This window comes from Eleutherodactylus coqui, chromosome 3, assembly GCF_035609145.1.
Source record: "Eleutherodactylus coqui strain aEleCoq1 chromosome 3, aEleCoq1.hap1, whole genome shotgun sequence".
NCBI classification, from domain to species: domain Eukaryota; kingdom Metazoa; phylum Chordata; class Amphibia; order Anura; family Eleutherodactylidae; genus Eleutherodactylus; species Eleutherodactylus coqui.
Genome location: NC_089839.1, coordinates 87,320,081 through 87,341,957, shown reverse-complemented (window position 1 = coordinate 87,341,957; position 21,877 = coordinate 87,320,081). Strand labels below are relative to the sequence as shown.

The 21,877-nt window shown below is 47.2% G+C and overlaps 50 non-coding genes across 50 annotated transcripts; all 50 read right to left on the bottom strand.

Moving 5' to 3' along the window:
- Positions 1 to 299: 299 nt before the first annotated feature.
- LOC136622365 (U5 spliceosomal RNA) lies at positions 300 to 416 on the bottom strand. The gene has a single exon (XR_010791583.1). It is a non-coding gene; the product is annotated as a U5 spliceosomal RNA (small nuclear RNA).
- A 317-nt stretch (positions 417 to 733) lies between these two features.
- On the bottom strand, positions 734 to 850 carry LOC136622111 (U5 spliceosomal RNA). Its single transcript, XR_010791338.1, has one exon. It is a non-coding gene; the product is annotated as a U5 spliceosomal RNA (small nuclear RNA).
- A 317-nt stretch (positions 851 to 1,167) lies between these two features.
- Positions 1,168 to 1,284, bottom strand: LOC136622110 (U5 spliceosomal RNA). Its single transcript, XR_010791337.1, has one exon. It is a non-coding gene; the product is annotated as a U5 spliceosomal RNA (small nuclear RNA).
- A 317-nt stretch (positions 1,285 to 1,601) lies between these two features.
- Positions 1,602 to 1,718, bottom strand: LOC136622109 (U5 spliceosomal RNA). The gene has a single exon (XR_010791336.1). It is a non-coding gene; the product is annotated as a U5 spliceosomal RNA (small nuclear RNA).
- A 317-nt stretch (positions 1,719 to 2,035) lies between these two features.
- On the bottom strand, positions 2,036 to 2,152 carry LOC136622108 (U5 spliceosomal RNA). The gene has a single exon (XR_010791335.1). It is a non-coding gene; the product is annotated as a U5 spliceosomal RNA (small nuclear RNA).
- Positions 2,153 to 2,469: 317 nt separating this feature from the next.
- LOC136622107 (U5 spliceosomal RNA) lies at positions 2,470 to 2,586 on the bottom strand. Its single transcript, XR_010791333.1, has one exon. It is a non-coding gene; the product is annotated as a U5 spliceosomal RNA (small nuclear RNA).
- A 309-nt stretch (positions 2,587 to 2,895) lies between these two features.
- On the bottom strand, positions 2,896 to 3,012 carry LOC136622266 (U5 spliceosomal RNA). Its single transcript, XR_010791489.1, has one exon. It is a non-coding gene; the product is annotated as a U5 spliceosomal RNA (small nuclear RNA).
- Positions 3,013 to 3,329: 317 nt separating this feature from the next.
- On the bottom strand, positions 3,330 to 3,446 carry LOC136622106 (U5 spliceosomal RNA). The gene has a single exon (XR_010791332.1). It is a non-coding gene; the product is annotated as a U5 spliceosomal RNA (small nuclear RNA).
- Positions 3,447 to 3,763: 317 nt separating this feature from the next.
- LOC136622601 (U5 spliceosomal RNA) lies at positions 3,764 to 3,880 on the bottom strand. The gene has a single exon (XR_010791809.1). It is a non-coding gene; the product is annotated as a U5 spliceosomal RNA (small nuclear RNA).
- Positions 3,881 to 4,197: 317 nt separating this feature from the next.
- LOC136622265 (U5 spliceosomal RNA) lies at positions 4,198 to 4,314 on the bottom strand. Its single transcript, XR_010791488.1, has one exon. It is a non-coding gene; the product is annotated as a U5 spliceosomal RNA (small nuclear RNA).
- Positions 4,315 to 4,631: 317 nt separating this feature from the next.
- On the bottom strand, positions 4,632 to 4,748 carry LOC136622105 (U5 spliceosomal RNA). The gene has a single exon (XR_010791331.1). It is a non-coding gene; the product is annotated as a U5 spliceosomal RNA (small nuclear RNA).
- A 317-nt stretch (positions 4,749 to 5,065) lies between these two features.
- LOC136622216 (U5 spliceosomal RNA) lies at positions 5,066 to 5,182 on the bottom strand. Its single transcript, XR_010791440.1, has one exon. It is a non-coding gene; the product is annotated as a U5 spliceosomal RNA (small nuclear RNA).
- A 317-nt stretch (positions 5,183 to 5,499) lies between these two features.
- On the bottom strand, positions 5,500 to 5,616 carry LOC136622104 (U5 spliceosomal RNA). Its single transcript, XR_010791330.1, has one exon. It is a non-coding gene; the product is annotated as a U5 spliceosomal RNA (small nuclear RNA).
- Positions 5,617 to 5,933: 317 nt separating this feature from the next.
- Positions 5,934 to 6,050, bottom strand: LOC136622103 (U5 spliceosomal RNA). The gene has a single exon (XR_010791329.1). It is a non-coding gene; the product is annotated as a U5 spliceosomal RNA (small nuclear RNA).
- A 317-nt stretch (positions 6,051 to 6,367) lies between these two features.
- LOC136622101 (U5 spliceosomal RNA) lies at positions 6,368 to 6,484 on the bottom strand. The gene has a single exon (XR_010791328.1). It is a non-coding gene; the product is annotated as a U5 spliceosomal RNA (small nuclear RNA).
- A 317-nt stretch (positions 6,485 to 6,801) lies between these two features.
- LOC136622214 (U5 spliceosomal RNA) lies at positions 6,802 to 6,918 on the bottom strand. Its single transcript, XR_010791438.1, has one exon. It is a non-coding gene; the product is annotated as a U5 spliceosomal RNA (small nuclear RNA).
- Positions 6,919 to 7,235: 317 nt separating this feature from the next.
- Positions 7,236 to 7,352, bottom strand: LOC136622511 (U5 spliceosomal RNA). Its single transcript, XR_010791724.1, has one exon. It is a non-coding gene; the product is annotated as a U5 spliceosomal RNA (small nuclear RNA).
- A 317-nt stretch (positions 7,353 to 7,669) lies between these two features.
- Positions 7,670 to 7,786, bottom strand: LOC136622099 (U5 spliceosomal RNA). The gene has a single exon (XR_010791326.1). It is a non-coding gene; the product is annotated as a U5 spliceosomal RNA (small nuclear RNA).
- A 317-nt stretch (positions 7,787 to 8,103) lies between these two features.
- Positions 8,104 to 8,220, bottom strand: LOC136622098 (U5 spliceosomal RNA). Its single transcript, XR_010791325.1, has one exon. It is a non-coding gene; the product is annotated as a U5 spliceosomal RNA (small nuclear RNA).
- A 315-nt stretch (positions 8,221 to 8,535) lies between these two features.
- Positions 8,536 to 8,652, bottom strand: LOC136622264 (U5 spliceosomal RNA). Its single transcript, XR_010791487.1, has one exon. It is a non-coding gene; the product is annotated as a U5 spliceosomal RNA (small nuclear RNA).
- A 317-nt stretch (positions 8,653 to 8,969) lies between these two features.
- LOC136622097 (U5 spliceosomal RNA) lies at positions 8,970 to 9,086 on the bottom strand. Its single transcript, XR_010791324.1, has one exon. It is a non-coding gene; the product is annotated as a U5 spliceosomal RNA (small nuclear RNA).
- A 309-nt stretch (positions 9,087 to 9,395) lies between these two features.
- On the bottom strand, positions 9,396 to 9,512 carry LOC136622449 (U5 spliceosomal RNA). Its single transcript, XR_010791664.1, has one exon. It is a non-coding gene; the product is annotated as a U5 spliceosomal RNA (small nuclear RNA).
- A 317-nt stretch (positions 9,513 to 9,829) lies between these two features.
- On the bottom strand, positions 9,830 to 9,947 carry LOC136622287 (U5 spliceosomal RNA). The gene has a single exon (XR_010791509.1). It is a non-coding gene; the product is annotated as a U5 spliceosomal RNA (small nuclear RNA).
- A 317-nt stretch (positions 9,948 to 10,264) lies between these two features.
- Positions 10,265 to 10,381, bottom strand: LOC136622096 (U5 spliceosomal RNA). The gene has a single exon (XR_010791323.1). It is a non-coding gene; the product is annotated as a U5 spliceosomal RNA (small nuclear RNA).
- A 317-nt stretch (positions 10,382 to 10,698) lies between these two features.
- On the bottom strand, positions 10,699 to 10,815 carry LOC136622213 (U5 spliceosomal RNA). Its single transcript, XR_010791437.1, has one exon. It is a non-coding gene; the product is annotated as a U5 spliceosomal RNA (small nuclear RNA).
- A 317-nt stretch (positions 10,816 to 11,132) lies between these two features.
- On the bottom strand, positions 11,133 to 11,249 carry LOC136622423 (U5 spliceosomal RNA). Its single transcript, XR_010791640.1, has one exon. It is a non-coding gene; the product is annotated as a U5 spliceosomal RNA (small nuclear RNA).
- Positions 11,250 to 11,566: 317 nt separating this feature from the next.
- On the bottom strand, positions 11,567 to 11,683 carry LOC136622095 (U5 spliceosomal RNA). The gene has a single exon (XR_010791322.1). It is a non-coding gene; the product is annotated as a U5 spliceosomal RNA (small nuclear RNA).
- A 317-nt stretch (positions 11,684 to 12,000) lies between these two features.
- On the bottom strand, positions 12,001 to 12,117 carry LOC136622094 (U5 spliceosomal RNA). Its single transcript, XR_010791321.1, has one exon. It is a non-coding gene; the product is annotated as a U5 spliceosomal RNA (small nuclear RNA).
- Positions 12,118 to 12,542: 425 nt separating this feature from the next.
- On the bottom strand, positions 12,543 to 12,659 carry LOC136622093 (U5 spliceosomal RNA). Its single transcript, XR_010791320.1, has one exon. It is a non-coding gene; the product is annotated as a U5 spliceosomal RNA (small nuclear RNA).
- Positions 12,660 to 12,966: 307 nt separating this feature from the next.
- Positions 12,967 to 13,083, bottom strand: LOC136622092 (U5 spliceosomal RNA). The gene has a single exon (XR_010791319.1). It is a non-coding gene; the product is annotated as a U5 spliceosomal RNA (small nuclear RNA).
- Positions 13,084 to 13,400: 317 nt separating this feature from the next.
- LOC136622600 (U5 spliceosomal RNA) lies at positions 13,401 to 13,517 on the bottom strand. Its single transcript, XR_010791808.1, has one exon. It is a non-coding gene; the product is annotated as a U5 spliceosomal RNA (small nuclear RNA).
- A 317-nt stretch (positions 13,518 to 13,834) lies between these two features.
- On the bottom strand, positions 13,835 to 13,951 carry LOC136622091 (U5 spliceosomal RNA). Its single transcript, XR_010791318.1, has one exon. It is a non-coding gene; the product is annotated as a U5 spliceosomal RNA (small nuclear RNA).
- Positions 13,952 to 14,260: 309 nt separating this feature from the next.
- LOC136622090 (U5 spliceosomal RNA) lies at positions 14,261 to 14,377 on the bottom strand. Its single transcript, XR_010791317.1, has one exon. It is a non-coding gene; the product is annotated as a U5 spliceosomal RNA (small nuclear RNA).
- Positions 14,378 to 14,686: 309 nt separating this feature from the next.
- LOC136622088 (U5 spliceosomal RNA) lies at positions 14,687 to 14,803 on the bottom strand. The gene has a single exon (XR_010791315.1). It is a non-coding gene; the product is annotated as a U5 spliceosomal RNA (small nuclear RNA).
- Positions 14,804 to 15,120: 317 nt separating this feature from the next.
- Positions 15,121 to 15,237, bottom strand: LOC136622087 (U5 spliceosomal RNA). Its single transcript, XR_010791314.1, has one exon. It is a non-coding gene; the product is annotated as a U5 spliceosomal RNA (small nuclear RNA).
- Positions 15,238 to 15,554: 317 nt separating this feature from the next.
- Positions 15,555 to 15,671, bottom strand: LOC136622085 (U5 spliceosomal RNA). Its single transcript, XR_010791313.1, has one exon. It is a non-coding gene; the product is annotated as a U5 spliceosomal RNA (small nuclear RNA).
- A 317-nt stretch (positions 15,672 to 15,988) lies between these two features.
- Positions 15,989 to 16,105, bottom strand: LOC136622084 (U5 spliceosomal RNA). The gene has a single exon (XR_010791312.1). It is a non-coding gene; the product is annotated as a U5 spliceosomal RNA (small nuclear RNA).
- A 317-nt stretch (positions 16,106 to 16,422) lies between these two features.
- On the bottom strand, positions 16,423 to 16,539 carry LOC136622083 (U5 spliceosomal RNA). Its single transcript, XR_010791311.1, has one exon. It is a non-coding gene; the product is annotated as a U5 spliceosomal RNA (small nuclear RNA).
- A 315-nt stretch (positions 16,540 to 16,854) lies between these two features.
- On the bottom strand, positions 16,855 to 16,971 carry LOC136622306 (U5 spliceosomal RNA). Its single transcript, XR_010791527.1, has one exon. It is a non-coding gene; the product is annotated as a U5 spliceosomal RNA (small nuclear RNA).
- A 317-nt stretch (positions 16,972 to 17,288) lies between these two features.
- Positions 17,289 to 17,405, bottom strand: LOC136622082 (U5 spliceosomal RNA). The gene has a single exon (XR_010791310.1). It is a non-coding gene; the product is annotated as a U5 spliceosomal RNA (small nuclear RNA).
- Positions 17,406 to 17,714: 309 nt separating this feature from the next.
- Positions 17,715 to 17,831, bottom strand: LOC136622081 (U5 spliceosomal RNA). Its single transcript, XR_010791309.1, has one exon. It is a non-coding gene; the product is annotated as a U5 spliceosomal RNA (small nuclear RNA).
- Positions 17,832 to 18,148: 317 nt separating this feature from the next.
- Positions 18,149 to 18,265, bottom strand: LOC136622080 (U5 spliceosomal RNA). The gene has a single exon (XR_010791308.1). It is a non-coding gene; the product is annotated as a U5 spliceosomal RNA (small nuclear RNA).
- Positions 18,266 to 18,580: 315 nt separating this feature from the next.
- Positions 18,581 to 18,697, bottom strand: LOC136622303 (U5 spliceosomal RNA). Its single transcript, XR_010791524.1, has one exon. It is a non-coding gene; the product is annotated as a U5 spliceosomal RNA (small nuclear RNA).
- Positions 18,698 to 19,014: 317 nt separating this feature from the next.
- On the bottom strand, positions 19,015 to 19,131 carry LOC136622079 (U5 spliceosomal RNA). The gene has a single exon (XR_010791307.1). It is a non-coding gene; the product is annotated as a U5 spliceosomal RNA (small nuclear RNA).
- Positions 19,132 to 19,440: 309 nt separating this feature from the next.
- Positions 19,441 to 19,557, bottom strand: LOC136622078 (U5 spliceosomal RNA). Its single transcript, XR_010791306.1, has one exon. It is a non-coding gene; the product is annotated as a U5 spliceosomal RNA (small nuclear RNA).
- Positions 19,558 to 19,874: 317 nt separating this feature from the next.
- Positions 19,875 to 19,991, bottom strand: LOC136622598 (U5 spliceosomal RNA). Its single transcript, XR_010791806.1, has one exon. It is a non-coding gene; the product is annotated as a U5 spliceosomal RNA (small nuclear RNA).
- A 317-nt stretch (positions 19,992 to 20,308) lies between these two features.
- On the bottom strand, positions 20,309 to 20,425 carry LOC136622076 (U5 spliceosomal RNA). Its single transcript, XR_010791304.1, has one exon. It is a non-coding gene; the product is annotated as a U5 spliceosomal RNA (small nuclear RNA).
- Positions 20,426 to 20,734: 309 nt separating this feature from the next.
- LOC136622075 (U5 spliceosomal RNA) lies at positions 20,735 to 20,851 on the bottom strand. Its single transcript, XR_010791303.1, has one exon. It is a non-coding gene; the product is annotated as a U5 spliceosomal RNA (small nuclear RNA).
- Positions 20,852 to 21,160: 309 nt separating this feature from the next.
- On the bottom strand, positions 21,161 to 21,277 carry LOC136622074 (U5 spliceosomal RNA). Its single transcript, XR_010791302.1, has one exon. It is a non-coding gene; the product is annotated as a U5 spliceosomal RNA (small nuclear RNA).
- Positions 21,278 to 21,594: 317 nt separating this feature from the next.
- Positions 21,595 to 21,711, bottom strand: LOC136622073 (U5 spliceosomal RNA). Its single transcript, XR_010791301.1, has one exon. It is a non-coding gene; the product is annotated as a U5 spliceosomal RNA (small nuclear RNA).
- Between the last annotated feature and the right edge of the window lie 166 nt (positions 21,712 to 21,877).

Genomic DNA, 21,877 nt, shown 5'->3' with positions numbered 1-21,877 from the left:
CAGCTCCTGCCACCACCGCTGCAGTGCTCTCTTAGCCTAGGGAGACCACCCGGAAAAGAGGCAAAATGAGAAATTGTGCACAACCAGCCAGAATCCTTCACTTCTGCAGTATGCAAATAAGGCCCCTGTTCAGGAACTGTTGACAGGATTCTGGCTGCCTTGGGTAATTGTGCACAATCAGCCAGGATCAAATCTTTCCCAGGATGCTTTGCTTCTGCAACATGCAAATGAGGACCCCCATTCAGGATCAGTTAACACATTCGGAAACAGCACTCTCTCTTTTTTCACCAGAATAAGGAAGCCCCAGCAAAACTGGAGCATGCAAAAATTGCTACAAAACTCAGTGTTGCTCCTCTCCACGGAAATCTTTAGTAAAAGGCTAAAGATTTATACGTTCTGAAGAGAAACCAGAGCATAATGGGCAAGGGGTTCCTCAGCTCCTGCCACCACCGCTGCAGTGCTCTCTTAGCCTAGGGAGACCACCCGGAAAAGAGGCAAAATGAGAAATTGTGCACAACCAGCCAGAATCCTTCACTTCTGCAGTATGCAAATAAGGCCCCTGTTCAGGAACTGTTGACAGGATTCTGGCTGCCTTGGGTAATTGTGCACAATCAGCCAGGATCACATCTTTCCCAGGATGCTTTGCTTCTGCAACATGCAAATGAGGACCCCCATTCAGGATCAGTTAACACATTCGGAAACAGCACGCTCTCTTTTTTCACCAGAATAAGGAAGCCCCAGCAAAACTGGAGCATGCAAAAATTGCTACAAAACTCAGTGTTGCTCCTCTCCACGGAAATCTTTAGTAAAAGGCGAAAGATTTATACGTTCTGAAGAGAAACCAGAGCATAATGGGCAAGGGGTTCCTCAGCTCCTGCCACCACCGCTGCAATGCTCTCTTAGCCTAGGGAGACCACCCGGAAAAGAGGCAAAATGAGAAATTGTGCACAACCAGCCAGAATCCTTCACTTCTGCAGTATGCAAATAAGGCCCCTGTTCAGGAACTGTTGACAGGATTCTGGCTGCCTTGGGTAATTGTGCACAATCAGCCAGGATCACATCTTTCCCAGGATGCTTTGCTTCTGCAACATGCAAATGAGGACCCCCATTCAGGATCAGTTAACACATTCGGAAACAGCACTCTCTCTTTTTTCACCAGAATAAGGAAGCCCCAGCAAAACTGGAGCATGCAAAAATTGCTACAAAACTCAGTGTTGCTCCTCTCCACGGAAATCTTTAGTAAAAGGCGAAAGATTTATACGTTCTGAAGAGAAACCAGAGCATAATGGGCAAGGGGTTCCTCAGCTCCTGCCACCACCGCTGCAATGCTCTCTTAGCCTAGGGAGACCACCCGGAAAAGAGGCAAAATGAGAAATTGTGCACAACCAGCCAGAATCCTTCACTTCTGCAGTATGCAAATAAGGCCCCTGTTCAGGAACTGTTGACAGGATTCTGGCTGCCTTGGGTAATTGTGCACAATCAGCCAGGATCACATCTTTCCCAGGATGCTTTGCTTCTGCAACATGCAAATGAGGACCCCCATTCAGGATCAGTTAACACATTCGGAAACAGCACTCTCTCTTTTTTCACCAGAATAAGGAAGCCCCAGCAAAACTGGAGCATGCAAAAATTGCTACAAAACTCAGTGTTGCTCCTCTCCACGGAAATCTTTAGTAAAAGGCGAAAGATTTATACGTTCTGAAGAGAAACCAGAGCATAATGGGCAAGGGGTTCCTCAGCTCCTGCCACCACCGCTGCAGTGCTCTGTTAGCCTAGGGAGACCACCCGGAAAAGAGGCAAAATGAGAAATTGTGCACAACCAGCCAGAATCCTTCACTTCTGCAGTATGCAAATAAGGCCCCTGTTCAGGAACTGTTGACAGGATTCTGGCTGCCTTGGGTAATTGTGCACAATCAGCCAGGATCACATCTTTCCCAGGATGCTTTGCTTCTGCAACATGCAAATGAGGACCCCCATTCAGGATCAGTTAACACATTCGGAAACAGCACTCTCTCTTTTTTCACCAGAATAAGGAAGCCCCAGCAAAACTGGAGCATGCAAAAATTGCTACAAAACTCAGTGTTGCTCCTCTCCACGGAAATCTTTAGTAAAAGGCGAAAGATTTATACGTTCTGAAGAGAAACCAGAGCATAATGGGCAAGGGGTTCCTCAGCTCCTGCCACCACCGCTGCAGTGCTCTCTTAGCCTAGGGAGACCACCCGGAAAAGAGGCAAAATGAGAAATTGTGCACAACCAGCCAGAATCCTTCACTTCTGCAGTATGCAAATAAGGCCCCTGTTCAGGAACTGTTGACAGGATTCTGGCTGCCTTGGGTAATTGTGCACAATCAGCCAGGATCACATCTTTCCCAGGATGCTTTGCTTCTGCAACATGCAAATGAGGACCCCCATTCAGGATCAGTTAACACATTCGGAAACAGCACTCTCTCTTTTTTCACCAGAATAAGGAAGCCCCAGCAAAACTGGAGCATGCAAAAATTGCTACAAAACTCAGTGTTGCTCCTCTCCACGGAAATCTTTAGTAAAAGGCGAAAGATTTATACGTTCTGAAGAGAAACCAGAGCATAAAGGGCAAGGGGTTCCTCAGCTCCTGCCACCACCGTTGCAGTGCTCTCTTAGCCTAGGGAGACAAAGAGGCAAAATGAGAAATTGTGCACAACCAGCCAGAATCCTTCACTTCTGCAGTATGCAAATAAGGCCCCTGTTCAGGAACTGTTGACAGGATTCTGGCTGCCTTGGGTAATTGTGCACAATCAGCCAGGATCACATCTTTCCCAGGATGCTTTGCTTCTGCAACATGCAAATGAGGACCCCCATTCAGGATCAGTTAACACATTCGGAAACAGCACTCTCTCTTTTTTCACCAGAATAAGGAAGCCCCAGCAAAACTGGAGCATGCAAAAATTGCTACAAAACTCAGTGTTGCCCCTCTCCACGGAAATCTTTAGTAAAAGGCGAAAGATTTATACGTTCTGAAGAGAAACCAGAGCATAATGGGCAAGGGGTTCCTCAGCTCCTGCCACCACCGCTGCAGTGCTCTCTTAGCCTAGGGAGACCACCCGGAAAAGAGGCAAAATGAGAAATTGTGCACAACCAGCCAGAATCCTTCACTTCTGCAGTATGCAAATAAGGCCCCTGTTCAGGAACTGTTGACAGGATTCTGGCTGCCTTGGGTAATTGTGTACAATCAGCCAGGATCACATCTTTCCCAGGATGCTTTGCTTCTGCAACATGCAAATGAGGACCCCCATTCAGGATCAGTTAACACATTCGGAAACAGCACTCTCTCTTTTTTCACCAGAATAAGGAAGCCCCAGCAAAACTGGAGCATGCAAAAATTGCTACAAAACTCAGTGTTGCTCCTCTCCACGGAAATCTTTAGTAAAAGGCGAAAGATTTATACGTTCTGAAGAGAAACCAGAGCATAATGGGCAAGGGGTTCCTCAGCTCCTGCCACCACCGCTGCAGTGCTCTCTTAGCCTAGGGAGACCACCCGGAAAAGAGGCAAAATGAGAAATTGTGCACAACCAGCCAGAATCCTTCACTTCTGCAGTATGCAAATAAGGCCCCTGTTCAGGAACTGTTGACAGGATTCTGGCTGCCTTGGGTAATTGTGCACAATCAGCCAGGATCACATCTTTCCCAGGATGCTTTGCTTCTGCAACATGCAAATGAGGACCCCCATTCAGGATCAGTTAACACATTCGGAAACAGCACTCTCTCTTTTTTCACCAGAATAAGGAAGCCCCAGCAAAACTGGAGCATGCAAAAATTGCTACAAAACTCAGTGTTGCTCCTCTCCACGGAAAGCTTTAGTAAAAGGCGAAAGATTTATACGTTCTGAAGAGAAACCAGAGCGTAATGGGCAAGGGGTTCCTCAGCTCCTGCCACCACCGCTGCAGTGCTCTCTTAGCCTAGGGAGACCACCCGGAAAAGAGGCAAAATGAGAAATTGTGCACAACCAGCCAGAATCCTTCACTTCTGCAGTATGCAAATAAGGCCCCTGTTCAGGAACTGTTGACAGGATTCTGGCTGCCTTGGGTAATTGTGCACAATCAGCCAGGATCACATCTTTCCCAGGATGCTTTGCTTCTGCAACATGCAAATGAGGACCCCCATTCAGGATCAGTTAACACATTCGGAAACAGCACTCTCTCTTTTTTCACCAGAATAAGGAAGCCCCAGCAAAACTGGAGCATGCAAAAATTGCTACAAAACTCAGTGTTGCCCCTCTCCACGGAAATCTTTAGTAAAAGGCGAAAGATTTATACGTTCTGAAGAGAAACCAGAGCATAATGGGCAAGGGGTTCCTCAGCTCCTGCCACCACCGCTGCAGTGCTCTCTTAGCCTAGGGAGACCACCCGGAAAAGAGGCAAAATGAGAAATTGTGCACAACCAGCCAGAATCCTTCACTTCTGCAGTATGCAAATAAGGCCCCTGTTCAGGAACTGTTGACAGGATTCTGGCTGCCTTGGGTAATTGTGCACAATCAGCCAGGATCACATCTTTCCCAGGATGCTTTGCTTCTGCAACATGCAAATGAGGACCCCCATTCAGGATCAGTTAACACATTCGGAAACAGCACACTCTCTTTTTTCACCAGAATAAGGAAGCCCCAGCAAAACTGGAGCATGCAAAAATTGCTACAAAACTCAGTGTTGCTCCTCTCCACGGAAATCTTTAGTAAAAGGCGAAAGATTTATACGTTCTGAAGAGAAACCAGAGCATAATGGGCAAGGGGTTCCTCAGCTCCTGCCACCACCGCTGCAGTGCTCTCTTAGCCTAGGGAGACCACCCGGAAAAGAGGCAAAATGAGAAATTGTGCACAACCAGCCAGAATCCTTCACTTCTGCAGTATGCAAATAAGGCCCCTGTTCAGGAACTGTTGACAGGATTCTGGCTGCCTTGGGTAATTGTGCACAATCAGCCAGGATCACATCTTTCCCAGGATGCTTTGCTTCTGCAACATGCAAATGAGGACCCCCATTCAGGATCAGTTAACACATTCAGAAACAGCACTCTCTCTTTTTTCACCAGAATAAGGAAGCCCCAGCAAAACTGGAGCATGCAAAAATTGCTACAAAACTCAGTGTTGCTCCTCTCCACGGAAATCTTTAGTAAAAGGCGAAAGATTTATACGTTCTGAAGAGAAACCAGAGCGTAATGTGCAAGGGGTTCCTCAGCTCCTGCCACCACCGCTGCAGTGCTCTCTTAGCCTAGGGAGACCACCCGGAAAAGAGGCAAAATGAGAAATTGTGCACAACCAGCCAGAATCCTTCACTTCTGCAGTATGCAAATAAGGCCCCTGTTCAGGAACTGTTGACAGGATTCTGGCTGCCTTGGGTAATTGTGCACAATCAGCCAGGATCACATCTTTCCCAGGATGCTTTGCTTCTGCAACATGCAAATGAGGACCCCCATTCAGGATCAGTTAACACATTCGGAAACAGCACACTCTCTTTTTTCACCAGAATAAGGAAGCCCCAGCAAAACTGGAGCATGCAAAAATTGCTACAAAACTCAGTGTTGCTCCTCTCCACGGAAATCTTTAGTAAAAGGCGAAAGATTTATACGTTCTGAAGAGAAACCAGAGCATAATGGGCAAGGGGTTCCTCAGCTCCTGCCACCACCGCTGCAGTGCTCTCTTAGCCTAGGGAGACCACCCGGAAAAGAGGCAAAATGAGAAATTGTGCACAACCAGCCAGAATCCTTCACTTCTGCAGTATGCAAATAAGGCCCCTGTTCAGGAACTGTTGACAGGATTCTGGCTGCCTTGGGTAATTGTGCACAATCAGCCAGGATCACATCTTTCCCAGGATGCTTTGCTTCTGCAACATGCAAATGAGGACCCCCATTCAGGATCAGTTAACACATTCAGAAACAGCACACTCTCTTTTTTCACCAGAATAAGGAAGCCCCAGCAAAACTGGAGCATGCAAAAATTGCTACAAAACTCAGTGTTGCTCCTCTCCACGGAAATCTTTAGTAAAAGGCGAAAGATTTATACGTTCTGAAGAGAAACCAGAGCATAATGGGCAAGGGGTTCCTCAGCTCCTGCCACCACCGCTGCAGTGCTCTCTTAGCCTAGGGAGACCACCCGGAAAAGAGGCAAAATGAGAAATTGTGCACAACCAGCCAGAATCCTTCACTTCTGCAGTATGCAAATAAGGCCCCTGTTCAGGAACTGTTGACAGGATTCTGGCTGCCTTGGGTAATTGTGCACAATCAGCCAGGATCACATCTTTCCCAGGATGCTTTGCTTCTGCAACATGCAAATGAGGACCCCCATTCAGGATCAGTTAACACATTCGGAAACAGCACTCTCTCTTTTTTCACCAGAATAAGGAAGCCCCAGCAAAACTGGAGCATGCAAAAATTGCTACAAAACTCAGTGTTGCTCCTCTCCACGGAAATCTTTAGTAAAAGGCGAAAGATTTATACGTTCTGAAGAGAAACCAGAGCATAATGGGCAAGGGGTTCCTCAGCTCCTGCCACCACCGCTGCAGTGCTCTCTTAGCCTAGGGAGACCACCCGGAAAAGAGGCAAAATGAGAAATTGTGCACAACCAGCCAGAATCCTTCACTTCTGCAGTATGCAAATAAGGCCCCTGTTCAGGAACTGTTGACAGGATTCTGGCTGCCTTGGGTAATTGTGCACAATCAGCCAGGATCACATCTTTCCCAGGATGCTTTGCTTCTGCAACATGCAAATGAGGACCCCCATTCAGGATCAGTTAACACATTCGGAAACAGCACTCTCTCTTTTTTCACCAGAATAAGGAAGCCCCAGCAAAACTGGAGCATGCAAAAATTGCTACAAAACTCAGTGTTGCTCCTCTCCACGGAAATCTTTAGTAAAAGGCGAAAGATTTATACGTTCTGAAGAGAAACCAGAGCGTAATGGGCAAGGGGTTCCTCAGCTCCTGCCACCACCGCTGCAGTGCTCTCTTAGCCTAGGGAGACCACCCGGAAAAGAGGCAAAATGAGAAATTGTGCACAACCAGCCAGAATCCTTCACTTCTGCAGTATGCAAATAAGGCCCCTGTTCAGGAACTGTTGACAGGATTCTGGCTGCCTTGGGTAATTGTGCACAATCAGCCAGGATCACATCTTTCCCAGGATGCTTTGCTTCTGCAACATGCAAATGAGGACCCCCATTCAGGATCAGTTAACACATTCGGAAACAGCACGCTCTCTTTTTTCACCAGAATAAGGAAGCCCCAGCAAAACTGGAGCATGCAAAAATTGCTACAAAACTCAGTGTTGCTCCTCTCCACGGAAATCCTTAGTAAAAGGCGAAAGATTTATACGTTCTGAAGAGAAACCAGAGCATAATGGGCAAGGGGTTCCTCAGCTCCTGCCACCACCGCTGCAGTGCTCTCTTAGCCTAGGGAGACCACCCGGAAAAGAGGCAAAATGAGAAATTGTGCACAACCAGCCAGAATCCTTCACTTCTGCAGTATGCAAATAAGGCCCCTGTTCAGGAACTGTTGACAGGATTCTGGCTGCCTTGGGTAATTGTGCACAATCAGCCAGGATCAAATCTTTCCCAGGATGCTTTGCTTCTGCAACATGCAAATGAGGACCCCCATTCAGGATCAGTTAACACATTCGGAAACAGCACTCTCTCTTTTTTCACCAGAATAAGGAAGCCCCAGCAAAACTGGAGCATGCAAAAATTGCTACAAAACTCAGTGTTGCTCCTCTCCACGGAAATCTTTAGTAAAAGGCGAAAGATTTATACGTTCTGAAGAGAAACCAGAGCATAATGGGCAAGGGGTTCCTCAGCTCCTGCCACCACCGCTGCAGTGCTCTCTTAGCCTAGGGAGACCACCCGGAAAAGAGGCAAAATGAGAAATTGTGCACAACCAGCCAGAATCCTTCACTTCTGCAGTATGCAAATAAGGCCCCTGTTCAGGAACTGTTGACAGGATTCTGGCTGCCTTGGGTAATTGTGCACAATCAGCCAGGATCACATCTTTCCCAGGATGCTTTGCTTCTGCAACATGCAAATGAGGACCCCCATTCAGGATCAGTTAACACATTCGGAAACAGCACGCTCTCTTTTTTCACCAGAATAAGGAAGCCCCAGCAAAACTGGAGCATGCAAAAATTGCTACAAAACTCAGTGTTGCTCCTCTCCACGGAAATCTTTAGTAAAAGGCGAAAGATTTATACGTTCTGAAGAGAAACCAGAGCATAATGGGCAAGGGGTTCCTCAGCTCCTGCCACCACCGCTGCAATGCTCTCTTAGCCTAGGGAGACCACCCGGAAAAGAGGCAAAATGAGAAATTGTGCACAACCAGCCAGAATCCTTCACTTCTGCAGTATGCAAATAAGGCCCCTGTTCAGGAACTGTTGACAGGATTCTGGCTGCCTTGGGTAATTGTGCACAATCAGCCAGGATCACATCTTTCCCAGGATGCTTTGCTTCTGCAACATGCAAATGAGGAGCCCCATTCAGGATCAGTTAACACATTCGGAAACAGCACTCTCTTTTTTCACCAGAATAAGGAAGCCCCAGCAAAACTGGAGCATGCAAAAATTGCTACAAAACTCAGTGTTGCCCCTCTCCACGGAAATCTTTAGTAAAAGGCGAAAGATTTATACGTTCTGAAGAGAAACCAGAGCATAATGGGCAAGGGGTTCCTCAGCTCCTGCCACCACCGCTGCAGTGCTCTCTTAGCCTAGGGAGACCACCCGGAAAAGAGGCAAAATGAGAAATTGTGCACAACCAGCCAGAATCCTTCACTTCTGCAGTATGCAAATAAGGCCCCTGTTCAGGAACTGTTGACAGGATTCTGGCTGCCTTGGGTAATTGTGCACAATCAGCCAGGATCAAATCTTTCCCAGGATGCTTTGCTTCTGCAACATGCAAATGAGGACCCCCATTCAGGATCAGTTAACACATTCGGAAACAGCACTCTCTCTTTTTTCACCAGAATAAGGAAGCCCCAGCAAAACTGGAGCATGCAAAAATTGCTACAAAACTCAGTGTTGCTCCTCTCCACGGAAATCTTTAGTAAAAGGCGAAAGATTTATACGTTCTGAAGAGAAACCAGAGCATAATGGGCAAGGGGTTCCTCAGCTCCTGCCACCACCGTTGCAGTGCTCTCTTAGCCTAGGGAGACAAAGAGGCAAAATGAGAAATTGTGCACAACCAGCCAGAATCCTTCACTTCTGCAGTATGCAAATAAGGCCCCTGTTCAGGAACTGTTGACAGGATTCTGGCTGCCTTGGGTAATTGTGCACAATCAGCCAGGATCACATCTTTCCCAGGATGCTTTGCTTCTGCAACATGCAAATGAGGACCCCCATTCAGGATCAGTTAACACATTCGGAAACAGCACTCTCTCTTTTTTCACCAGAATAAGGAAGCCCCAGCAAAACTGGAGCATGCAAAAATTGCTACAAAACTCAGTGTTGCCCCTCTCCACGGAAATCTTTAGTAAAAGGCGAAAGATTTATACATTCTGAAGAGAAACCAGAGCATAATGGGCAAGGGGTTCCTCAGCTCCTGCCACCACCGCTGCAGTGCTCTCTTAGCCTAGGGAGACCACCCGGAAAAGAGGCAAAATGAGAAATTGTGCACAACCAGCAGGAATCCTTCACTTCTGCAGTATGCAAATAAGGCCCCTGTTCAGGAACTGTTGACAGGATTCTGGCTGGCTTGGGTAATTGTGCACAATCAGCCAGGATCACATCTTTCCCAGGATGCTTTGCTTCTGCAACATGCAAATGAGGACCCCCATTCAGGATCAGTTAACACATTCGGAAACAGCACTCTCTCTTTTTTCACCAGAATAAGGAAGCCCCAGCAAAACTGGAGCATGCAAAAATTGCTACAAAACTCAAGTGTTGCTCCTCTCCACGGAAATCTTTAGTAAAAGGCGAAAGATTTATACGTTCTGAAGAGAAACCAGAGCATAATGGGCAAGGGGTTCCTCAGCTCCTGCCACCACCGCTGCAGTGCTCTCTTAGCCTAGGGAGACCACCCGGAAAAGAGGCAAAATGAGAAATTGTGCACAACCAGCAGGAATCCTTCACTTCTGCAGTATGCAAATAAGGCCCCTGTTCAGGAACTGTTGACAGGATTCTGGCTGCCTTGGGTAATTGTGCACAATCAGCCAGGATCACATCTTTCCCAGGATGCTTTGCTTCTGCAACATGCAAATGAGGACCCCCATTCAGGATCAGTTAACACATTCAGAAACAGCACGCTCTCTTTTTTCACCAGAATAAGGAAGCCCCAGCAAAACTGGAGCATGCAAAAATTGCTACAAAACTCAGTGTTGCTCCTCTCCACGGAAATCTTTAGTAAAAGGCGAAAGATTTATACGTTCTGAAGAGAAACCAGAGCATAATGGGCAAGGGGTTCCTCAGCTCCTGCCACCACCGCTGCAGTGCTCTCTTAGCCTAGGGAGACCACCCGGAAAAGAGGCAAAATGAGAAATTGTGCACAACCAGCCAGAATCCTTCACTTCTGCAGTATGCAAATAAGGCCCCTGTTCAGGAACTGTTGACAGGATTCTGGCTGCCTTGGGTAATTGTGCACAATCAGCCAGGATCACATCTTTCCCAGGATGCTTTGCTTCTGCAACATGCAAATGAGGACCCCCATTCAGGATCAGTTAACACATTCGGAAACAGCACTCTCTCTTTTTTCACCAGAATAAGGAAGCCCCAGCAAAACTGGAGCATGCAAAAATTGCTACAAAACTCAGTGTTGCTCCTCTCCACGGAAATCTTTAGTAAAAGGCGAAAGATTTATACGTTCTGAAGAGAAACCAGAGCGTAATGGGCAAGGGGTTCCTCAGCTCCTGCCACCACCGCTGCAGTGCTCTCTTAGCCTAGGGAGACCACCCAGAAAAGAGGCAAAATGAGAAATTGTGCACAACCAGCCAGAATCCTTCACTTCTGCAGTATGCAAATAAGGCCCCTGTTCAGGAACTGTTGACAGGATTCTGGCTGCCTTGGGTAATTGTGCACAATCAGCCAGGATCACATCTTTCCCAGGATGCTTTGCTTCTGCAACATGCAAATGAGGACCCCCATTCAGGATCAGTTAACACATTCGGAAACAGCACTCTCTCTTTTTTCACCAGAATAAGGAAGCCCCAGCAAAACTGGAGCATGCAAAAATTGCTACAAAACTCAGTGTTGCTCCTCTCCACGGAAATCTTTAGTAAAAGGCGAAAGATTTATATGTTCTGAAGAGAAACCAGAGCATAATGGGCAAGGGGTTCCTCAGCTCCTGCCACCACCGCTGCAGTGCTCTCTTAGCCTAGGGAGACCACCCGGAAAAGAGGCAAAATGAGAAATTGTGCACAACCAGCCAGAATCCTTCACTTCTGCAGTATGCAAATAAGGCCCCTGTTCAGGAACTGTTGACAGGATTCTGGCTGCCTTGGGTAATTGTGCACAATCAGCCAGGATCACATCTTTCCCAGGATGCTTTGCTTCTGCAACATGCAAATGAGGACCCCCATTCAGGATCAGTTAACACATTCGGAAACAGCACTCTCTCTTTTTTCACCAGAATAAGGAAGCCCCAGCAAAACTGGAGCATGCAAAAATTGCTACAAAACTCAGTGTTGCTCCTCTCCACGGAAATCTTTAGTAAAAGGCGAAAGATTTATACGTTCTGAAGAGAAACCAGAGCATAATGGGCAAGGGGTTCCTCAGCTCCTGCCACCACCGCTGCAGTGCTCTCTTAGCCTGGGGAGACCACCCGGAAAAGAGGCAAAATGAGAAATTGTGCACAACCAGCCAGAATCCTTCACTTCTGCAGTATGCAAATAAGGCCCCTGTTCAGGAACTGTTGACAGGATTCTGGCTGCCTTGGGTAATTGTGCACAATCAGCCAGGATCACATCTTTCCCAGGATGCTTTGCTTCTGCAACATGCAAATGAGGACCCCCATTCAGGATCAGTTAACACATTCGGAAACAGCACTCTCTCTTTTTTCACCAGAATAAGGAAGCCCCAGCAAAACTGGAGCATGCAAAAATTGCTACAAAACTCAGTGTTGCTCCTCTCCACGGAAATCTTTAGTAAAAGGCGAAAGATTTATACGTTCTGAAGAGAAACCAGAGCATAATGGGCAAGGGGTTCCTCAGCTCCTGCCACCACCGCTGCAGTGCTCTCTTAGCCTAGGGAGACCACCCGGAAAAGAGGCAAAATGAGAAATTGTGCACAACCAGCCAGAATCCTTCACTTCTGCAGTATGCAAATAAGGCCCCTGTTCAGGCTCTCTTAGCCTGGGGAGACCACCCGGAAAAGAGGCAAAATGAGAAATTGTGCACAACCAGCCAGAATCCTTCACTTCTGCAGTATGCAAATAAGGCCCCTGTTCAGGAACTGTTGACAGGATTCTGGCTGCCTTGGGTAATTGTGCACAATCAGCCAGGATCACATCTTTCCCAGGATGCTTTGCTTCTGCAACATGCAAATGAGGACCCCCATTCAGGATCAGTTAACACATTCGGAAACAGCACTCTCTCTTTTTTCACCAGAATAAGGAAGCCCCAGCAAAACTGGAGCATGCAAAAATTGCTACAAAACTCAGTGTTGCTCCTCTCCACGGAAATCTTTAGTAAAAGGCGAAAGATTTATACGTTCTGAAGAGAAACCAGAGCATAATGGGCAAGGGGTTCCTCAGCTCCGCTGCAGTGCTCTCTTAGCCTAGGGAGACCACCCGGAAAAGAGGCAAAATGAGAAATTGTGCACAACCAGCCAGAATCCTTCACTTCTGCAGTATGCAAATAAGGCCCCTGTTCAGGAACTGTTGACAGGATTCTGGCTGCCTTGGGTAATTGTGCACAATCAGCCAGGATCACATCTTTCCCAGGATGCTTTGCTTCTGCAACATGCAAATGAGGACCCCCATTCAGGATCAGTTAACACATTCAGAAACAGCACGCTCTCTTTTTTCACCAGAATAAGGAAGCCCCAGCAAAACTGGAGCATGCAAAAATTGCTACAAAACTCAGTGTTGCTCCTCTCCACGGAAATCTTTAGTAAAAGGCGAAAGATTTATACGTTCTGAAGAGAAACCAGAGCATAATGGGCAAGGGGTTCCTCAGCTCCTGCCACCACCGCTGCAGTGCTCTCTTAGCCTGGAGAGACCACCCGGAAAAGAGTCAAAATGAGAAATTGTGCACAACCAGCCAGAATCCTTCACTTCTGCAGTATGCAAATAAGGCCCCTGTTCAGGAACTGTTGACAGGATTCTGGCTGCCTTGGGTAATTGTGCACAATCAGCCAGGATCACATCTTTCCCAGGATGCTTTGCTTCTGCAACATGCAAATGAGGACCCCCATTCAGGATCAGTTAACACATTCGGAAACAGCACTCTCTCTTTTTTCACCAGAATAAGGAAGCCCCAGCAAAACTGGAGCATGCAAAAATTGCTACAAAACTCAGTGTTGCTCCTCTCCACGGAAATCTTTAGTAAAAGGCGAAAGATTTATACGTTCTGAAGACAAACCAGAGCATAATGGGCAAGGGGTTCCTCAGCTCCTGCCACCACCGCTGCAGTGCTCTCTTAGCCTAGGGAGACCACCCGGAAAAGAGGCAAAATGAGAAATTGTGCACAACCAGCCAGAATCCTTCACTTCTGCAGTATGCAAATAAGGCCCCTGTTCAGGAACTGTTGACAGGATTCTGGCTGCCTTGGGTAATTGTGCACAATCAGCCAGGATCACATCTTTCCCAGGATGCTTTGCTTCTGCAACATGCAAATGAGGACCCCCATTCAGGATCAGTTAACACATTCAGAAACAGCACGCTCTCTTTTTTCACCAGAATAAGGAAGCCCCAGCAAAACTGGAGCATGCAAAAATTGCTACAAAACTCAGTGTTGCTCCTCTCCACGGAAATCTTTAGTAAAAGGCGAAAGATTTATACGTTCTGAAGAGAAACCAGAGCATAATGGGCAAGGGGTTCCTGCCACCACCGCTGCAGTGCTCTCTTAGCCTAGGGAGACCACCCGGAAAAGAGGCAAAATGAGAAATTGTGCACAACCAGCCAGAATCCTTCACTTCTGCAGTATGCAAATAAGGCCCCTGTTCAGGAACTGTTGACAGGATTCTGGCTGCCTTGGGTAATTGTGCACAATCAGCCAGGATCACATCTTTCCCAGGATGCTTTGCTTCTGCAACATGCAAATGAGGACCCCCATTCAGGATCAGTTAACACATTCGGAAACAGCACTCTCTCTTTTTTCACCAGAATAAGGAAGCCCCAGCAAAACTGGAGCATGCAAAAATTGCTACAAAACTCAGTGTTGCTCCTCTCCACGGAAATCTTTAGTAAAAGGCGAAAGATTTATACGTTCTGAAGAGAAACCAGAGCATAATGGGCAAGGGGTTCCTGCCACCACCGCTGCAGTGCTCTCTTAGCCTAGGGAGACCACCCGGAAAAGAGGCAAAATGAGAAATTGTGCACAACCAGCCAGAATCCTTCACTTCTGCAGTATGCAAATAAGGCCCCTGTTCAGGAACTGTTGACAGGATTCTGGCTGCCTTGGGTAATTGTGCACAATCAGCCAGGATCACATCTTTCCCAGGATGCTTTGCTTCTGCAACATGCAAATGAGGACCCCCATTCAGGATCAGTTAACACATTCGGAAACAGCACTCTCTCTTTTTTCACCAGAATAAGGAAGCCCCAGCAAAACTGGAGCATGCAAAAATTGCTACAAAACTCAGTGTTGCTCCTCTCCACGGAAATCTTTAGTAAAAGGCGAAAGATTTATACGTTCTGAAGAGAAACCAGAGCATAATGGGCAAGGGGTTCCTCAGCTCCTGCCACCACCGCTGCAGTGCTCTCTTAGCCTGGGGAGACCACCCGGAAAAGAGGCAAAATGAGAAATTGTGCACAACCAGCCAGAATCCTTCACTTCTGCAGTATGCAAATAAGGCCCCTGTTCAGGAACTGTTGACAGGATTCTGGCTGCCTTGGGTAATTGTGCACAATCAGCCAGGATCACATCTTTCCCAGGATGCTTTGCTTCTGCAACATGCAAATGAGGACCCCCATTCAGGATCAGTTAACACATTCGGAAACAGCACGCTCTCTTTTTTCACCAGAATAAGGAAGCCCCAGCAAAACTGGAGCATGCAAAAATTGCTACAAAACTCAGTGTTGCTCCTCTCCACGGAAATCTTTAGTAAAAGGCGAAAGATTTATACGTTCTGAAGAGAAACCAGAGCATAATGGGCAAGGGGTTCCTCAGCTCCTGCCACCACCGCTGCAGTGCTCTCTTAGCCTAGGGAGACCACCCGGAAAAGAGGCAAAATGAGAAATTGTGCACAACCAGCCAGAATCCTTCACTTCTGCAGTATGCAAATAAGGCCCTTGTTCAGGAACTGTTGACAGGATTCTGGCTGCCTTGGGTAATTGTGCACAATCAGCCAGGATCACATCTTTCCCAGGATGCTTTGCTTCTGCAACATGCAAATGAGGACCCCCATTCAGGATCAGTTAACACATTCGGAAACAGCACTCTCTCTTTTTTCACCAGAATAAGGAAGCCCCAGCAAAACTGGAGCATGCAAAAATTGCTACAAAACTCAGTGTTGCTCCTCTCCACGGAAATCTTTAGTAAAAGGCGAAAGATTTATACGTTCTGAAGAGAAACCAGAGCATAATGGGCAAGGGGTTCCTCAGCTCCTGCCACCACCGCTGCAGTGCTCTCTTAGCCTAGGGAGACCATCCGGAAAAGAGGCAAAATGAGAAATTGTGCACAACCAGCCAGAATCCTTCACTTCTGCAGTATGCAAATAAGGCCCCTGTTCAGGAACTGTTGACAGGATTCTGGCTGCCTTGGGTAATTGTGCACAATCAGCCAGGATCACATCTTTCCCAGGATGCTTTGCTTCTGCAACATGCAAATGAGGACCCCCATTCAGGATCAGTTAACACATTCGGAAACAGCACTCTCTCTTTTTTCACCAGAATAAGGAAGCCCCAGCAAAACTGGAGCATGCAAAAATTGCTACAAAACTCAGTGTTGCTCCTCTCCACGGAAATCTTTAGTAAAAGGCGAAAGATTTATACGTTCTGAAGAGAAACCAGAGCATAATGGGCAAGGGGTTCCTCAGCTCCTGCCACCACCGCTGCAGTGCTCTCTTAGCCTAGGGAGACCACCCGGAAAAGAGGCAAAATGAGAAATTGTGCACAACCAGCCAGAATCCTTCACTTCTGCAGTATGCAAATAAGGCCCCTGTTCAGGAACTGTTGACAGGATTCTGGCTGCCTTGGGTAATTGTGCACAATCAGCCAGGATCACATCTTTCCCAGGATGCTTTGCTTCTGCAACATGCAAATGAGGACCCCCATTCAGGATCAGTTAACACATTCGGAAACAGCACGCTCTCTTTTTTCACCAGAATAAGGAAGCCCCAGCAAAACTGGAGCATGCAAAAATTGCTACAAAACTCAGTGTTGCTCCTCTCCACGGAAATCTTTAGTAAAAGGCGAAAGATTTATACGTTCTGAAGAGAAACCAGAGCATAATGGGCAAGGGGTTCCTCAGCTCCTGCCACCACCGCTGCAGTGCTCTCTTAGCCTAGGGAGACCACCCGGAAAAGAGGCAAAATGAGAACTTGTGCACAACCAGCCAGAATCCTTCACTTCTGCAGTATGCAAATAAGGCCCCTGTTCAGGAACTGTTGACAGGATTCTGGCTGCCTTGGGTAATTGTGCACAATCAGCCAGGATCACATCTTTCCCAGGAAGCTTTGCTTCTGCAACATGCAAATGAGGACCCCCATTCAGGATCAGTTAACACATTCGGAAACAGCACTCTCTTTTTTCACCAGAATAAGGAAGCCCCAGCAAAACTGGAGCATTCAAAAATTGCTACAAAACTCAGTGTTGCTCCTCTCCACGGAAATCTTTAGTAAAAGGCGAAAGATTTATACGTTCTGAAGAGAAACCAGAGCATAATGGGCAAGGGGTTCCTCAGCTCCTGCCACCACCGCTGCAGTGCTCTCTTAGCCTAGGGAGACCACCCGGAAAAGAGGCAAAATGAGAAATTGTGCACAACCAGCCAGAATCCTTCACTTCTGCAGTATGCAAATAAGGCCCTTGTTCAGGAACTGTTGACAGGATTCTGGCTGCCTTGGGTAATTGTGCACAATCAGCCAGGATCACATCTTTCCCAGGATGCTTTGCTTCTGCAACATGCAAATGAGGACCCCCATTCAGGATCAGTTAACACATTCGGAAACAGCACGCTCTCTTTTTTCACCAGAATAAGGAAGCCCCAGCAAAACTGGAGCATGCAAAAATTGCTACAAAACTCAGTGTTGCTCCTCTCCACGGAAATCTTTAGTAAAAGGCGAAAGATTTATACGTTCTGAAGAGAAACCAGAGCATAATGGGCAAGGGGTTCCTGCCACCACCGCTGCAGTGCTCTCTTAGCCTAGGGAGACCACCCGGAAAAGAGGCAAAATGAGAAATTGTGCACAACCAGCCAGAATCCTTCACTTCTGCAGTATGCAAATAAGGCCCCTGTTCAGGAACTGTTGACAGGATTCTGGCTGCCTTGGGTAATTGTGCACAATCAGCCAGGATCACATCTTTCCCAGGATGCTTTGCTTCTGCAACATGCAAATGAGGACCCCCATTCAGGATCAGTTAACACATTCGGAAACAGCACTCTCTCTTTTTTCACCAGAATAAGGAAGCCCCAGCAAAACTGGAGCATGCAAAAATTGCTACAAAACTCAGTGTTGCTCCTCTCCACGGAAATCTTTAGTAAAAGGCGAAAGATTTATACGTTCTGAAGAGAAACCAGAGCATAATGGGCAAGGGGTTCCTCAGCTCCTGCCACCACCGCTGCAGTGCTCTCTTAGCCTGGGGAGACCACCTGGAAAAGAGGCAAAATGAGAAATTGTGCACAACCAGCCAGAATCCTTCACTTCTGCAGTATGTAAATAAGGCCCCTGTTCAGGAACTGTTGACAGGATTCTGGCTGCCTTGGGTAATTGTGCACAATCAGCCAGGATCACATCTTTCCCAGGATGCTTTGCTTCTGCAACATGCAAATGAGGACCCCCATTCAGGATCAGTTAACACATTCGGAAACAGCACGCTCTCTTTTTTCACCAGAATAAGGAAGCCCCAGCAAAACTGGAGCATGCAAAAATTGCTACAAAACTCAGTGTTGCTCCTCTCCACGGAAATCTTTAGTAAAAGGCGAAAGATTTATACGTTCTGAAGAGAAACCAGAGCATAATGGGCAAGGGGTTCCTCAGCTCCTGCCACCACCGCTGCAGTGCTCTCTTAGCCTAGGGAGACCACCCGGAAAAGAGGCAAAATGAGAAATTGTGCACAACCAGCCAGAATCCTTCACTTCTGCAGTATGCAAATAAGGCCCCTGTTCAGGAACTGTTGACAGGATTCTGGCTGCCTTGGGTAATTGTGCACAATCAGCCAGGATCACATCTTTCCCAGGAAGCTTTGCTTCTGCAACATGCAAATGAGGACCCCCATTCAGGATCAGTTAACACATTCGGAAACAGCACTCTCTTTTTTCACCAGAATAAGGAAGCCCCAGCAAAACTGGAGCATTCAAAAATTGCTACAAAACTCAGTGTTGCTCCTCTCCACGGAAATCTTTAGTAAAAGGCGAAAGATTTATACATTCTGAAGAGAAACCAGAGCATAATGGGCAAGGGGTTCCTCAGCTCCTGCCACCACCGCTGCAGTGCTCTCTTAGCCTAGGGAGACCACCCGGAAAAGAGGCAAAATGAGAAATTGTGCACAACCAGCCAGAATCCTTCACTTCTGCAGTATGCAAATAAGGCCCCTGTTCAGGAACTGTTGACAGGATTCTGGCTGCCTTGGGTAATTGTGCACAATCAGCCAGGATCACATCATTCCCAGGATGCTTTGCTTCTGCAACATGCAAATGAGGACCCCCATTCAGGATCAGTTAACACATTCAGAAACAGCACGCTCTCTTTTTTCACCAGAATAAGGAAGCCCCAGCAAAACTGGAGCATGCAAAAATTGCTACAAAACTCAGTGTTGCTCCTCTCCACGGAAATCTTTAGTAAAAGGCGAAAGATTTATACGTTCTGAAGAGAAACCAGAGCATAATGGGCAAGGGGTTCCTGCCACCACCGCTGCAGTGCTCTCTTAGCCTAGGGAGACCACCCGGAAAAGAGGCAAAATGAGAAATTGTGCACAACCAGCCAGAATCCTTCACTTCTGCAGTATGCAAATAAGGCCCCTGTTCAGGAACTGTTGACAGGATTCTGGCTGCCTTGGGTAATTGTGCACAATCAGCCAGGATCACATCTTTCCCAGGATGCTTTGCTTCTGCAACATGCAAATGAGGACCCCCATTCAGGATCAGTTAACACATTCGGAAACAGCACTCTCTCTTTTTTCACCAGAATAAGGAAGCCCCAGCAAAACTGGAGCATGCAAAAATTGCTACAAAACTCAGTGTTGCTCCTCTCCACGGAAATCTTTAGTAAAAGGCGAAAGATTTATACGTTCTGAAGAGAAACCAGAGCATAATGGGCAAGGGGTTCCTCAGCTCCTGCCACCACCGCTGCAGTGCTCTCTTAGCCTGGGGAGACCACCCGGAAAAGAGGCAAAATGAGAAATTGTGCACAACCAGCCAGAATCCTTCACTTCTGCAGTATGCAAATAAGGCCCCTGTTCAGGAACTGTTGACAGGATTCTGGCTGCCTTGGGTAATTGTGCACAATCAGCCAGGATCACATCTTTCCCAGGATGCTTTGCTTCTGCAACATGCAAATGAGGACCCCCATTCAGGATCAGTTAACACATTCGGAAACAGCACTCTCTCTTTTTTCACCAGAATAAGGAAGCCCCAGCAAAACTGGAGCATGCAAAAATTGCTACAAAACTCAGTGTTGCTCCTCTCCACGGAAATCTTTAGTAAAAGGCGAAAGATTTATACGTTCTGAAGACAAACCAGAGCATAATGGGCAAGGGGTTCCTCAGCTCCTGCCACCACCGCTGCAGTGCTCTCTTAGCCTAGGGAGACCACCCGGAAAAGAGGCAAAATGAGAAATTGTGCACAACCAGCCAGAATCCTTCACTTCTGCAGTATGCAAATAAGGCCCCTGTTCAGGAACTGTTGACAGGATTCTGGCTGCCTTGGGTAATTGTGCACAATCAGCCAGGATCACATCTTTCCCAGGATGCTTTGCTTCTGCAACATGCAAATGAGGACCCCCATTCAGGATCAGTTAACACATTCAGAAACAGCACGCTCTCTTTTTTCACCAGAATAAGGAAGCCCCAGCAAAACTGGAGCATGCAAAAATTGCTACAAAACTCAGTGTTGCTCCTCTCCACGGAAATCTTTAGTAAAAGGCGAAAGATTTATACGTTCTGAAGAGAAACCAGAGCATAATGGGCAAGGGGTTCCTGCCACCACCGCTGCAGTGCTCTCTTAGCCTAGGGAGACCACCCGGAAAAGAGGCAAAATGAGAAATTGTGCACAACCAGCCAGAATCCTTCACTTCTGCAGTATGCAAATAAGGCCCCTGTTCAGGAACTGTTGACAGGATTCTGGCTGCCTTGGGTAATTGTGCACAATCAGCCAGGATCACATCTTTCCCAGGATGCTTTGCTTCTGCAACATGCAAATGAGGACCCCCATTCAGGATCAGTTAACACATTCGGAAACAGCACTCTCTCTTTTTTCACCAGAATAAGGAAGCCCCAGCAAAACTGGAGCATGCAAAAATTGCTACAAAACTCAGTGTTGCTCCTCTCCACGGAAATCTTTAGTAAAAGGCGAAAGATTTATACGTTCTGAAGAGAAACCAGAGCATAATGGGCAAGGGGTTCCTGCCACCACCGCTGCAGTGCTCTCTTAGCCTAGGGAGACCACCCGGAAAAGAGGCAAAATGAGAAATTGTGCACAACCAGCCAGAATCCTTCACTTCTGCAGTATGCAAATAAGGCCCCTGTTCAGGAACTGTTGACAGGATTCTGGCTGCCTTGGGTAATTGTGCACAATCAGCCAGGATCACATCTTTCCCAGGATGCTTTGCTTCTGCAACATGCAAATGAGGACCCCCATTCAGGATCAGTTAACACATTCGGAAACAGCACTCTCTCTTTTTTCACCAGAATAAGGAAGCCCCAGCAAAACTGGAGCATGCAAAAATTGCTACAAAACTCAGTGTTGCTCCTCTCCACGGAAATCTTTAGTAAAAGGCGAAAGATTTATACGTTCTGAAGAGAAACCAGAGCATAATGGGCAAGGGGTTCCTCAGCTCCTGCCACCACCGCTGCAGTGCTCTCTTAGCCTAGGGAGACCATCCGGAAAAGAGGCAAAATGAGAAATTGTGCACAACCAGCCAGAATCCTTCACTTCTGCAGTATGCAAATAAGGCCCCTGTTCAGGAACTGTTGACAGGATTCTGGCTGCCTTGGGTAATTGTGCACAATCAGCCAGGATCACATCTTTCCCAGGATGCTTTGCTTCTGCAACATGCAAATGAGGACCCCCATTCAGGATCAGTTAACACATTCGGAAACAGCACTCTCTCTTTTTTCACCAGAATAAGGAAGCCCCAGCAAAACTGGAGCATGCAAAAATTGCTACAAAACTCAGTGTTGCTCCTCTCCACGGAAATCTTTAGTAAAAGGCGAAAGATTTATACGTTCTGAAGAGAAACCAGAGCATAATGGGCAAGGGGTTCCTCAGCTCCTGCCACCACCGCTGCAGTGCTCTCTTAGCCTAGGGAGACCACCCGGAAAAGAGGCAAAATGAGAAATTGTGCACAACCAGCCAGAATCCTTCACTTCTGCAGTATGCAAATAAGGCCCCTGTTCAGGAACTGTTGACAGGA